The 13,920-nt window shown below is 41.3% G+C and overlaps 1 pseudogene; it reads left to right on the forward strand.

Moving 5' to 3' along the window:
* Nucleotides 1-8,701: 8,701 nt before the first annotated feature.
* On the forward strand, nt 8,702-9,996 carry LOC139311882 (zinc finger protein 665-like; annotated as a pseudogene).
* Nucleotides 9,997-13,920: the final 3,924 nt, after the last annotated feature.

Raw genomic sequence — 13,920 nt, forward strand, 5'->3', positions numbered from 1 at the left:
AATTAGGTTTAGAAATAGAAAAAATTGAGATCTCCCAAAATACGTGGGCAGATCACAATCCCCTTGAGGTAATATGGAGAGGTGAAAAAAATATATTAGAAGTTGGGTGTTAAACTCCCAAATTTTAAAGGAAAAGGAATATATTGAAAGGATAACGAAGGAATTGACATTTTTTAAAGAAAATAAAAAACACCATACTTTACTAATAAATTTATGGGATACCATGAAAGCTTATATAAGGGAAATAACAATAGCCTAGAATGCAAAGAAAAATAAGGAAAAATGGAAACAGCATAACATTTTATCGGAAGAAATTGGAAATTTGGAGAAGCGACTCCAAACAAAACCAGGAGATGAATTTGTTAAAGAAACCTTGACCCTTGCGAGACATAAATTAAATATATTAGAATTAGAGCAAGAGGAGATCGCAAGAAACTTAAAATATTCTAAACAATTTTATTTTGAACATGCTAACAAAACCAGAAGGTGGTTGGCCTATAAATTGAAAAAAAGAGAAAGAAGGACGGATTATCCAACAATTAGATGACAAGATGGGGATCACACAAAATAATGAAGGAGAAAAAAAAATTGTACAAAAATATTATGCGGATCTTTACAAACAAGAGGAAATACCAAAGGATAAAATTGATAATTATCTACTGGAAGAAGGGATCATACCACTAGAGGAGGAAAAAAGGGAATTGCTAAATAAAGAAATAACACCAGAAGAACTGAGAGGGGCACTCCTTAGACTTAAGAATAACAAGACACCAGGACCTGATGGCCTCCCAGAGGAAGTCGATAAAAAATTGAGTTAAATTATGGAACCAATGTTATTGGAACTTTGTAAGAAAGCTTTATATGAATCAAAAATACCACAATTGTGGAGGGAAGCATACATCACCTTAATCCCGAAAGAAGATACAGATAAGAGTCAAATCAGAAATTAGAGACCAATATCTTTTAAATGCGGATTACAAAATATTCATGTATATATAATAGCAGAAAGGCTGAAAAGAGTATTAAATGAGACTATGCACCCGGATCAAAATGGCTTCCTTCCCAATAGACAAATAAGAGATAATATGAGAATAATTGTAGACACCCTGGAATATTATGAAGCTCATCCAGAGAAACAAGTGGTGCTTGCTTTTCTGGATGCCCAAAAAGCTTTTGACAATCTAAATTGGCAATTCATGATTAGGCAAATTAGACAAATGAAATTGGGAATTAAATTTGAGAATATGATAGAGGCAATTTATTAGACACAAAAGGCAAGGGTCATAGTAAATGGGGATATTACCAACACATTTCAGATAACTAAGGGTGTATGTCAAGGGTGCCCATTGTCACCACTGCTCTTTATTTTAACATTAGAAATATTACTAAATAGAAGAGGAAATCGAGAAATAAAGGGAATGAAAATTATAAGAGAAGAGTACAAGGCACAGGCCTTTACAGATGATATGGTATTTATTATTGAGGAACCTCTGGAATCTGGCCCTATTCTAATATGAGAAATAGAAAAATATGGGGAAATATCAGGACTTAAAATTAATAAAGGGAAAACCAAAATGATAGTTAAAAATTGAACAATAATTCAGAAAAAAGAATTAGAAAAAGAAATGGATTTACAAATCGTTAAAAAAGTCAAATATCTAGGGATATGGTTAACGGCGAGGTGTTCGTCCCTAAAGGAGAATAATTATATGGTTTTGGTCCAACAAATAAAGAAGGATTTAGAAAAGTGGGGAACGTCACAAATATCGCTTTTAGGTAGGATAGTGACGATTAAGATGAATATTCTACCTAAAATATTATATTTATTTCAAACAGTCCCCATACAATTAGACAGAAAATTTTTCAATGAACTAAATAAAATTACGACTATATTCATCTGATCAGGAAAAAAGGCAAGGATAAAATTACATTCTCTACAAGATAGTAGAAGTAGGGGTGGTTTTGGACTCCCAGCGTGGGAACTATACCACAAAGCAGCCACGTTAGTATGGATAAGGGATTGGGTTAATTTAAAAAACAGAAGAATTTTAACCCTGGAAGGGCATGATTTACAAAAGGGATGGCATGCTTTTATGTGGGACAAAGGGAGTAGGATATACTCATATTTCTATAGACATAAAATAAGAGATGCACTGCTACGAATTTGGGAAGATACAAAGAAAAAACATTTTATGATAATCCCCGGTTGGCTAGCTACTATGGAAGTTATGATCCACCCCAACACATTAGATATCAGCAAAATGCCTAGATACTCAGAAATTTTAGATAAGCAGGGAAAGCTTAAAAATAATCAGGTATTAAAGGAACAGAGAATATCCATTGATTGGTGGCCATACCTACAACTGCAATCCAGATACAAGAAAGACGTGGAAGAATATAAAATTGACATGGAACTAAAACAACTAAATAAATTGCTGATTGGCCGCGAAAGAAAATTAATATCCAAATTATACAATTACTTATTAGAATTTGATAGAGTAGAGGAGGTGGTGAAAGAACCGATGATTGCATGGGCTAAAAATATAGAGCATAACATAGATTTAGATGAGTGGGAAACAATTTGGAATAAAAACTACACGTTAACAAAATCAATTGCCTATAAGAAAAAGCAAGGCTGGCTAAAATGTACCCAAACCTAAGCCTAAAGTGCTGGAAATGCAACCAGCACCAAGGTACCTTCTTTCATGCCTGGTGGCTATGTCCTGAAGTGAAAAAGTATTGGACCAAGTTGGCTACAAGACTTAATAAATTGTCAAATTGAGCTGAATCCAGAAACATTTCTCCTGGGAATATTAAAATAATAAAATAAATATGATAAAAAAATAAGATATTTGATCCTACATATACTAACAGCAGCAAGAATTGCGCTCGCGCAATATTGGAAGGAATTTAATTTACCACCAGAGGGATTGTTCATACAGAAAATATATGAATATGCTAAAATGAATAAACTTACCTTAGAATTAAAAGAAAAAGATGATTCGGAATATAATGCGGTTTGGGAAAAATGGTATTTTACAGAAACAAAAATAGGTAATATACACAAGGAAGTTGAGGATGTATATATATGTATATAATGTATATATTACATGAACTGTTAATCTAAGTATATAAAAATGACTGTCTGTTTAATTATGTATTAGAGTTATGGAAAAGAAAAACCACAATAAAAGTTATTTATATATATAAAAAAGGAAATCCTGTTTAGGGTTGTCAAGTAAAACTTTTAAGGTTTCATTGAAGTTTTGTTTCCGTGGGAACTGCATGAAAGTCGATAATCTAGCCTGGGTTTTTTGTTTTTTAAATGTTTTAGTCTATCGTCCAGCCTTAATAAAAGAATTTACACTATCCTACCACATTTTAATTTCTCTGGATTGCACTTTTTTTACATTGTTCACCCCGGTGGTGAATAATGCTAAATGAAGGATTGTCTCACTTCCTGGGCTAAAAAATAATCATAGTTTAAGGTCGCTCTCTGACAGAAATTTTGGGCTTAATTGTGGTCCTAAATTATACTTGATTTATAAGCTAAATGGAGTGAAATGTGTCAGGGAATTTGTCTATGGCGATTCTCAGTCATCAAGGCCATGGTTATCCCAAAGGTGCCTTTTTTCAAGAGGCAACTGGACTTTTGTGGTTTTTCCTTGAAAACATTTTCAATCCAGAAGCTTCTTGGATGAGAAGCGAAACATCTTCAAAGAAAAACCACAAAGTCCAGTTGCCTCTTTGATAAAAAGCACCTTTGTGTCAGGTGACCAAATGGAATCAAAGACACTGACAGGAAATTGTGTCTGCGTGGTTTTTTTTTAAATAAATAAATATATTTACATTAAATGAGAAGCAAAGAGGATCATATCAGGTGAATCAGCAGAGCAGGAACATCATGAGGTAAATCACAGGGGGCACCCAGGGCAAAAAGGCGGGAAAGAAGGAACCTCCCTCTTTTCACTCGAGGCAACCAATCACAGCTTAGATTGCCTCTTGCAGGGCCATCCCTCTTCAATCAATCAGCTGTAACTGTTCTGACTGTTTACCCCCCCCTCCGTTTCAGTTATAAATTTAAATATCTTGACAAAATGTGATTGGGGGCGGGGAGTTACCGAGATATTTTATTTTTATTTACCGATCTGTTAAATTATAAACCATCTCATTTTAAATTGTATTCTATTCCAATATCATTTTACATTATTTTTGTCAGATTTTAATAATAATTTATGTTTGGAACTCTGCACTTTGATATGGTCTATGGGCTAATCAATAAACTAAAGTAAAGTAAAATAAACCTTGACAAAATGCCCAGGGAAGTTGAAATTGAAATATTGTGCACTTACACTTGCTTTGTATGTGAAATGGGATGACATGCTTTCCCCAGAGGCATTTCTGAGAGGAACAAGAAGGAATTGCAGAAGGAAGGTGAAATTCTGGCTGAGTTAGGAGGAGAAGAGAGGAAGGACATGTTGACCAAAGAGAAGAAACTTGGAAATTTTGTTTGCTTCGATGTGACAGTGTTCTCTTAGGTGTTTGGGGAGGAGACACCCCCACAAACACCTGAATAGAAATTCATGAGCTGAAAGGGACCTTGGAGGTAACAGTAACGGAGTTGGAAGGGACTTTGGAGGTCTTCTAGTCCAGCCCCCTGCTCAAGCAGGAGAACCTATACTATTTTAGATAAGTGACTGTCTAGTCTCCTCTTAAAAACCTCCAATGATGCACCTACAATTTCTAAAAGCAAGCTATTCCACTGTTTAATTGTCCTCACTGTTAGGAAGTTTCTCCTTAATTTCAAATTACTTCTCTCTTTACTTTACTTTTTACTTTTATTTGATTTATATACCGCCCTACTCCCGAAGGACTCAGGGCGGTGAACAGCCAACAAAATTTACAAAATTTAAAAAGCAGAAATAAAATCGAATTAAATAGTTTGGCCCAGACAGATTAAAACCCCAATCAATTTAAAACAAATTTAAACTTTGAATATTAAAAATATTAAAAAATATTAAAATTGTTTAAAAAGAGGGAGAAAGTTAGGCCAGGCCTGCCTGGTGAAATAAAAAGGTCTTTAGAGCACAGTGGAAGGTGCGCAGATCCGGGATCCTCCGTATCTCCAGGGGGAGCTCGTTCCAGATAGTGGGTGCCCCCACAGAGAAGGCTCCCCCTGGGGGCCTCCAGTCGACATTGTTTGGCCGACGGCACCCAGAGGAGCCCCTCTCTCTGAGACCGTACCAGCCGGTGGGAGGCTATTGGTGGTAGTAGGCAGTCCCGCAAGTACCCAGGTCCTGAGCCATGGAGCGCTGTAAAGGTGGTAACCAAAACCTTCATTAGTTTCCATCCATTGTTTCTTGTCCTGCGCGCTGATGCTTTGGAGAATAATTTGACCCCCTCTTCTTTGCAGCAGTCTCTCAAATACTGGAATACTGCTATCATATCAGCCCTAATCCTTTTTTACTTTAGACTAATCAAGCCCAAATCCTGCAACCAATTTTTGTATGTTTTAGTCTCCAGGCCTTTGATCATCTTAGTTGCTCTTCTCCGAACTTTTTCCAAAGTCTCAACAACTTTTTTGTAGTATGGTGACCAAAATCGGTTGCAGTACTCTAGGTGTGATCTTACTAAGGTTTTCTAAAGCGGTACTAATACATGTGATCTTGATTCTGTTTATAGAACTCAAGATTGTATTAGCTTTTTTGGCTGAGGCTCTCTCACAGTTACTGTTTTTGAGCCAGGTCTCACCTAATCTGTACTTATACCACTGATTTTTTCCTGCCTAAATGTAAACCTTTGCTTTTCTCCACATTAAAGTTTATTTTTTTGGATAGGGCCCAAAAAAGCTCTTTTTGGATCCTGAGCTTGTCTTCTGGGGTGTTGGCTATTCCTCCCAGCTTAGTGTCATCTGCAAATTTGATGAGTTCCCCTTCTATCCCCTCATCTAAGTCATTAATGAAGATATTGAAGAATTCTGGGCTGAAGAAGGGGCTTTGTGGTACCCCACTGCTTACTTCTCTCCATGTGGATGTAGTACCATTAAGGACTATTCGTTGAGGGATCTCCCTGGATGGATCCATAGAGTAGGAAAGACAAAGACGGCTGGAGGGGAGGGTGGGTAAAGGAGTTGTGGGGCTCCTGGCAGACTCGGATTCTCTTTACATAAACACACCCCTTATCCAGGAAGGCCACCGGGAGGACACCCTTGGACAGCTCCACACACTCCACCTTCAGACAGGCTCCATAAAGAGCCCTCCTCCCACGGGACGGAGGGGAAGTCATCGGAGGTTCCCGTCGCCCCTGACTCATTCCAACTTTCTCCACCCAGGGATTCCCCCTAAATACTGTTCCCTAATGGAAACCTACCCAGCTGCTCTTCTAGGATCTTTGGATCCACCAGAAGGGATCTGCTCGGGGCTTCTTCCCGATCCTCCCCCTGGCGCTCCCCCAACCGCGGTTGCAGGGAGGACTCATCCCCGCTTCTCTTTCCCCGTCCCGTCTCAGCCGCGGAGGGGAACCCGGACAGTCCGGGCGGCGCCTGCCTTTTCCCACCCCCGAAGCGGCTCTTCATCGGGCTCCTCCGCATCCATTCCCGGCCCTCTTTACGCCGCGATCCGAGCCTCTTGGGCGGCCATCGCGGAGCTTCAGTTCTCCTCTGGGATGCTGGAGCAGGAGGCAACCCCGCCCCGGCAAAGCAGGGCGCTCTTCGCATGGGCAGAGGCACCCCGGATAAGGAAGCTTCAGAGCACGTGGTTCTGGCTGGGAAGACAGAAAGGGGAGGGGGCTGTTAAGGGGCGTGGCTGCAAGGCGAGGGCGGAGCCCGGGAGGAGAGCAAAAGCCCCGACCCCGCCTCTCCCCTCCCACTGGCTGGATCTCCACTTCCCTCCGCGTGTCCCGCTTCGCCCGGCGAGGATCGCCGCTGGATCCCTCGGGAGAGGCTCCTGGATCCCGTTCGAGACAGATGGAGCTGCTTTCCCTCCAGCATCCAGGCCACCCTTCCTGCCAAGAGACATTTACCCCGCAAGAGGAGTCTCTTTTCAGAAGGTCTCTCTGAGGTCCGTCAAAGCAAGAGTTCTCTGAGCATGCATATCCCGCAAGTGCAGTTGAAAAAAAAAGGGGTAAAAGGAGCTTTAAAACATATATTGAGATTTGTAATGTGGGTTTTTTTTAACACAGATTGACCTCATTGCAATTAGGAGGGGAGGGTTTGGGGGGAAAGAAAAGGTTTAAATTAACTGAATGGAGTTCATGTTTTCTTAACCCCAAGAGTTCCTCTTTGTTTGAGCTCGATGAAAAAAATGCTAAAAATAAGATACTTTGTTTGTATGGTTATGTTTACTTTGCTTCTTCTTTAAAAATTTCTAAACTTTCTTTTTCTTGGTTTTGCCCAAGAAGGGGCTGTGATGTGGCAGATGCTCCTTGGTGGATGTTTTAGAAACCACAAATTCTAAGGAAGTTTTGAGTCTGGTCTTGTGAGCAGCTGGTAGAACAAGCTGATGGCCAGAAGGTTGCCTTGCATGATTTTAAAATGCCTGTCCATTGGATCTCAGGAAACCTGGTGGCCTTGAAGCCTCCGAAAAGAGCAGGAAAGATCAGCCCTTTTCACTCATGCTCTTCCCCATCTGATCTCTCTTGTTTACCATTGAGTTTTCCTACTCACAATTATGCATCATTGGTCCCTGTTGGACTTCATCTCCTGTTATTTTGTATCCTCTACACAATCCTATTTTCTCCTCCCTCTTCCAGGTCATTTATAGATTATGTACAGCATTACTGTCGGCATCTGAGCCTTTTTCATTTCCTTTTGCAGGAGACCAGTGAAGATGTGGCCGTGAACTCCAGAGAGGAAAAAGGGACCTTCTTGGATCAGAACCCACCAACCTTTGACTGGGATTCCATCCTATAGAATTTGGAAGTTGGAGAAGTAGCTTCCTCCACAAAGGATCATTTAATTAAGGAGAAATCAAACCGGTCAGCAGTGATGGTCATTCCTATCCTTGATTCAGAGGGGAGAACAAGTGACCCACAGACCTCTTAATTGTAACTTTAAAGGTGAGTAAATAAAGTATGGAGTAAATAAACGTGGGTGTTTAAATGTGAGTAAATAAATCTTGGTTGGAGAATAAGGATTAGGGTTTTTTATCTTTATTTAACAAAATAGCAATGTGGTGAAATTGGATTTTGCTGCCAAGGAGCTGAGTAATGGTGTAATTTCTTTAATGGATATTTGATGAAGCCTCAGCCTCGCTCCACTTAACCCACAAAATCAGTTAACTACAACAACAGAAGAGTTTGCCTACCAGAGATTTTTTGATTCTCTACATTTATGAAAATGAAATATTCTTCTGTTTCTTTTTCCTTCTAACAATGAGTAAGAGATTGTGACCAAAAATTTACTGGGAGGACAACTCCCAGGGGGGGTACCGCCCCCCTTTTTTTTAGTTTTTAATGGTTATTAATTGTTTAGTTTTAATTTGTTAATGGGTTTTAATTTGCACTGTTTTAATTCGGGCCAAAGTATATAATTCTTTTAATTAATTTTAAATTTTGTATTGTTATGTATTTTAGTTTTGGCTGTGCACCGCCCTGAGTCCACTAGGAGAAGGGCGGTATATAAATTGAATAAATAAAATAAATAAATAAATAACTATCAACAGATTGGTAGAAACTCATCGCAAGGCAGGAGCCGGCAGAAAGGATGGAGCCTGGGAAACTCTTGGATCCCCGCTCAGACACAAGCAGCACTCCAAAAAAGCATGGCAGTCCCCATGAATGCTCAGAATGTGGGAAATCCTTTGCTGGCTGGTCCCTCCTTTTGACCCACAGGAAGGTCCATGTGGGAAATGGATCCAGTGAAGGTTTAGAGGGTGAGAAATTCTTCTCTGGAAAAGATGCCAAAGGTCTCAGAAGCCCCCCCAGATTAAAACCCTATAAATGTGATGAATGTCACTTATGCTTTGGTCAAATGTTACACCTTCTTAAACATCAGCAAATCCACACAACAGAGAAGCTTTATCAATGTCTGGAATGTGGGAAGTTTTTCCGTGGAAAAGCCCAACTCAGAATCCACGAGATGATTCACACAGGGGAGAAACCTTACAAGTGTTGGGAATGCGGGAAGAGCTTTTCTCAGAAGTCAGGTCTTTGGTCCCATAAGAAGATTCATACAGGAATAAAGCCTTACAAATGCTTTGAGTGTGGGAACTGTTTCACCCGGAGTTCATCGCTTCAGTGTCATTGGAAAACACACACAGGGGAGAAAAACGAAAAGTGCCTTGAATGTGGGAAACATTTTTCCTACAAATCATCCCTGATGCGACATCAGAAACGACACACTGGAGAGAGACCCTACGAATGCCCAGAATGTGAGAAACGATTTATATATTCTCATGAACTTCAGAGACACCAGAAGAGGCACAAAGGGGAGAAACCTTATCAATGTGGGGAGTGTGGGAAAAGTTTTGTTACTCCAAGAGAGCTTCAGGATCATAAGAGAACCCACACAGGAGAGAAGCCATTCAAATGTGGGGAGTGTGGGAAATTCTTTTCCCAAAAACACCATCTTGGAAGGCATCAGAGGGTCCACACAGGAGAGAAGCCATATAGATGCGTAGAATGTGGAAAATCTTTTCCTTATAAGGAAAACCTTTTGACACATCATAAAACCCACACAGGGGAGAAGCCATATCAATGCAATGAATGTGGAAGCTTTTATATTTCCATATCAGCCCTTAAAAGTCATTTGAAAATTCACACAAGGGAAAAAAATCACAAATGTTTAGATTGTGGGAGAGCATTTGCTCATTCATCTTCCCTTAGAGTTCACAGCCGAATCCATACAGGAGAAAAACCCCACAAATGCTCAGAGTGCGATAAATGTTTTTCACGGAAAGATTCTCTTGTGATGCATCAACGAATCCACACTGGGAAAAAAAATGTCTGGAATGTGGAAAATATTTTCCCCAACCTTCAGCACTTTGCAGGCACACCTGAAATCACACAGGAGACTGGCATCACAAGTGTGCAGTGTGTGGGAAATCTTTTCATTGTAAATCAGAACTAAAAATGTACCTGAAAGTCCATAGCAGAGATAAATCTCTTCAGTTGTGAACAATATGAGAAACATTTTTTTTTAAAGTCATAATCATTCATTAGGAATTTCACACAGTGACAGAAGGGAAATCCTCCAGTTGTTTGGTGTTGGGAGCCTGAGGATATTTTGCTCACAAAGCTGCATTTGTAACTTACCAGCATGATCACCCAAAAGATTTACGAGTGTTTGGGGAGTATATATAATGTTTCGCAGAGTACAGATAGTTCTCGAGTTATGTCCATAACTGGGAATGGATTTCCAGTCATAAATCAAGAAACACAAGTGTTTTTGTTAATTCTTTGTTGATCAATGAGCTGAACCGGAGATTCTGAGACAATAAAAATGGGGTGAGGCTTGAATGAAAATGAGGTTGTTTTTTTTGTGTTGATGTTGAATCTGCTGTTGAGGATGAAGAGGGAAACTTTTATTTTTCCCATTATCTTTTTATGGAGGAATTTTTCTTTTTTTTCCACATTGTCTTTTTCATATATTCACACACACATATTTGTATTAAGTTTCTTTGATCTCTGTATACAATCCTTAATAAAATTACTGTTCAAAATAACAGGACTGTTTTCAGGACATGGGCTGGGAGTTCAAAAAAGTCAAGATGGCCGCCTGATTGTTGCCATGTTGTTTGCAGTTAAAATCCTTTTTAGCTTTATATGTGTTGCCCTTTAAAACATCCGCCATCTTGATTCTTTTGACTCCATCTTCTCTAGCTGGACACTTCTGACTTCCAGGGTTGAATTAAAAGAGGAGATTTCGGATGAACTTTAGGAAAAATGCCCTGGAGATTTGGATGGACTCCTGCTCCTAAAGGCAGATCATTGGGGGCTACCTACATGTGCCTGACACGCTCATGGTTATTTTGGACCACATCTTACTTAGAACATGTAAGCCACAGGGAACTGCGATTCTGAATTATGTAATCAGTTTGGTGTGAATAGTTAATTGATAACAGGTTGCATTTCAGGCAACCCAGAAGTCAGTTAATGTCAGGCTATTAAGGACCAGTCTAAGACCTGAAGATATCTGAATTAAAAACTCCCACAGGTTAATATAAAATGTTTACCATCCAGTTAAGAGAGAATACCAACAAAATCTTCTAGCAGCTACCAAAAAAGGCAGCTGTAGATTGATGGGACTCACTGGCACTGAAGTGCACCTTAGAGTTTGGTTCCAACCATGTAAGAAATGAAACAGAGGCAAGATGTCCACCAGAGAAGCTGCCTTTATTAAGAGACAGTCGGAGCCCATTTCTACCTTCCTCCCTGACGGTTAGGTACGGAGGTCGTGGATGAAGGCTGCAGAAGGCCAAGGCTTAATGCTCTTAGGAGACCTCGTCTTTGACCAAGAGCCACAATTCAGCCCAGGAATGGATGAGGATCCCTCACAACTGATGACGGGATGAAAAGCTCCATGCACTGAATCAACAGGGGCTCTTTGGCCAGAGATGGGGTAGTAACACCATCATTAGGTGAATCTGGTTTTCCCATTGATTTTGCTTGTCAGCTTACAAACGGTGATCACGTAACCCAAGGACACTGCAACCGTCATAAATATAAACATTAAGCATCTGAATGTCAATCGCATGTCCATGGGAGTGCTGAAATGGTCATAAGTGTGATAAACGGTCATGTCACTTTTTTCAGGGGAGTTGTGACCTGGAAAGGTCACTAAATGGACTTGTTGTAAGCGGAGGACTACCTGTGCTTGTATTGTCCCTATGAGAACAAACGAGATCTGGGCTGCTCCCTAAAACTCCACTCGTTCCTGTCCAGGGGGCTGTGGGGATTGGGAAATGACCAACCCATAGAATCTGAGGCTCTGCAGGAAACCCACCCAGGCTCATGGTCTTCAGAGACCCCCCACTCAATTTAAATTCTCACAACGGAGGGCCATCCTATAAGCTCTGCACCAGTGGCCATTGCAGATCACTGTAAGAGGTAAGGATTACTGAATTAAAAGCTCCTGAGAGTTAAATTAAATGTTTACTATCCAATAATTTGGAATCACCAACCAAGTCTTCTAGCAGAAACAAAAAAGCTGACTGAAGATGGCTAGGACTTCCTTTGAACAGAGTTCCTAAACAAAAAAATAAACTGAAAAGGGCATCTCTCTTTTGGCCTCTGCCAGGCCTCATCACCCAAATATCCTATCCGGGATATTTCTTGGCAAAATGTCCAAGCACTTTTTAAAAAAAAAAAAAAAGATTCTACCGGAATATCTTGTAAAGTTCCAGGTTAGTTCAAAGCCCAGTTTTGGGATTTTCTCTCTTGCTTGTTTGTGGATTGGGTTCAAATCCAACCAATTAATCGGTGGTCAACAAACCCCGATTAAAGCAAAAGTTTACAGAAGGGACGTTTCCTGCCTTTCCAAGGGGGACCATCGGTGGAAACGATAACCCAGGTTCTAATCGCCATCCCAAACAAGCCCTGATCCACTCGGGTAACGGGCATCTTCCTACTCGGGGTTTCCACCTCCTATTTCCCACCTTGGCACAACATAGAAGGAAAGAGGTGCCCGTAAATCAAAGGGAGACGGAGCTGCTCTTCCTCCGGGTCAAGATCGGGCCTCGAGGTGCGCCTCCTTCTCTCTTCTCCAGCTCCGCAAACCCACCGACCGACCACCGACCTCCAAGACCCTCAAGGACACCACCACCCCTACAACTTTTGCATTGCCTTTGCTCAATTTTTTCAGGGCCATCCGCAGAGCTTAACATAACCACACTGGACCAGGAGGGGCAGCTCCATTTCCACCGTATAGAGAGAGACACTCTTCCCATGGGCAGAGGAACCCTCGACACCGACGCCCATCGGAGGAAGAGAGGTTTCGGAGCACGTGGTCCTGGCTGGAAAGGGAGATTAGAGGGGAGGGGCGGAGGGGAAAGGGGAGGAGGAGCCTAAGGGGCGGGTCTGCAAAGCAAGGGGCGGAGCCCGAGGGGATCATATAAGCCTCCCCCCTCCTCCCCCCGGTCTCCTCCCTCCCACAAGCTGGAACTCCGGTTGCTACCTCGTGTTCCACTTCTTCCTTGGAGGATCGGCGCTGGATCCCTCCGGAGAGGTTTCTGGATCCCGCTCGCTTCAGGTGGGGCTGCTCTACCTCCAGGTCGCCCCTCCTGCCAGGAGATCCTCTCCCCGCCAGGAGGAAGGGAGCTGCGGATCCCGCTTTTCGGCTCGCAGGGTTTTCCTCGGGGAGATCCGGCTGGAGGGAAGGATCCCTCCCTTCCCTCCAGGGGTGGCAAAGAGGGTTCCGTCCCCTGGATCTGCCCCCTCCTCCCCCGACCAAGGCTCCCCGGGGGCTCCGGGTGGATCCTGGAAGGAGCTGTGGCGAAGTTGCTTTCAGAAGGTCTCTCTGTGATCCGTCGGAGCACGAGGTCTCTGAGCATGCACATGTCGGGAGGGCAGTTGCAAAAACGGAGTAAACGGAGCTTTAATACATTTATTGAGATTTGTCGCGTGGTGTTAAAACGCTCTGACCTCGTTGCAACGGGGAGAGGAGAGTTTTGGGGAAAGAAAAGATTAACTTTTCTTTAAAAAAAATTTAAAATTTTGATACTGATTTTAAATTGAAATGTTTTAAATTATGGGCCAAATCTTATTTAATTATTTTAAACCTATTTTAACTTTTGTATATAAATGTTTTATTTTGGCTGTTCACCGCCCTGAGTCCGAAAGGAGAAGGGCGGTATAGAAATTTGAAAATTAAATAAATAAATAAATAAATAAATAAATAAATAAACAAACAAACTGAATTAACTGAAAAAATTAACTGAATTGAGCTCAGGTTGTCTTAGCCCCAAAAGCTTTGTCTTGTCTCAA

This window comes from Pituophis catenifer, unplaced genomic scaffold, assembly GCF_029215685.1.
Source record: "Pituophis catenifer annectens isolate HBS135680 unplaced genomic scaffold, rPitCat1.0.hap2 SCAF_2, whole genome shotgun sequence".
In the NCBI taxonomy this organism is placed as follows: Eukaryota; Metazoa; Chordata; class Lepidosauria; order Squamata; family Colubridae; genus Pituophis; species Pituophis catenifer.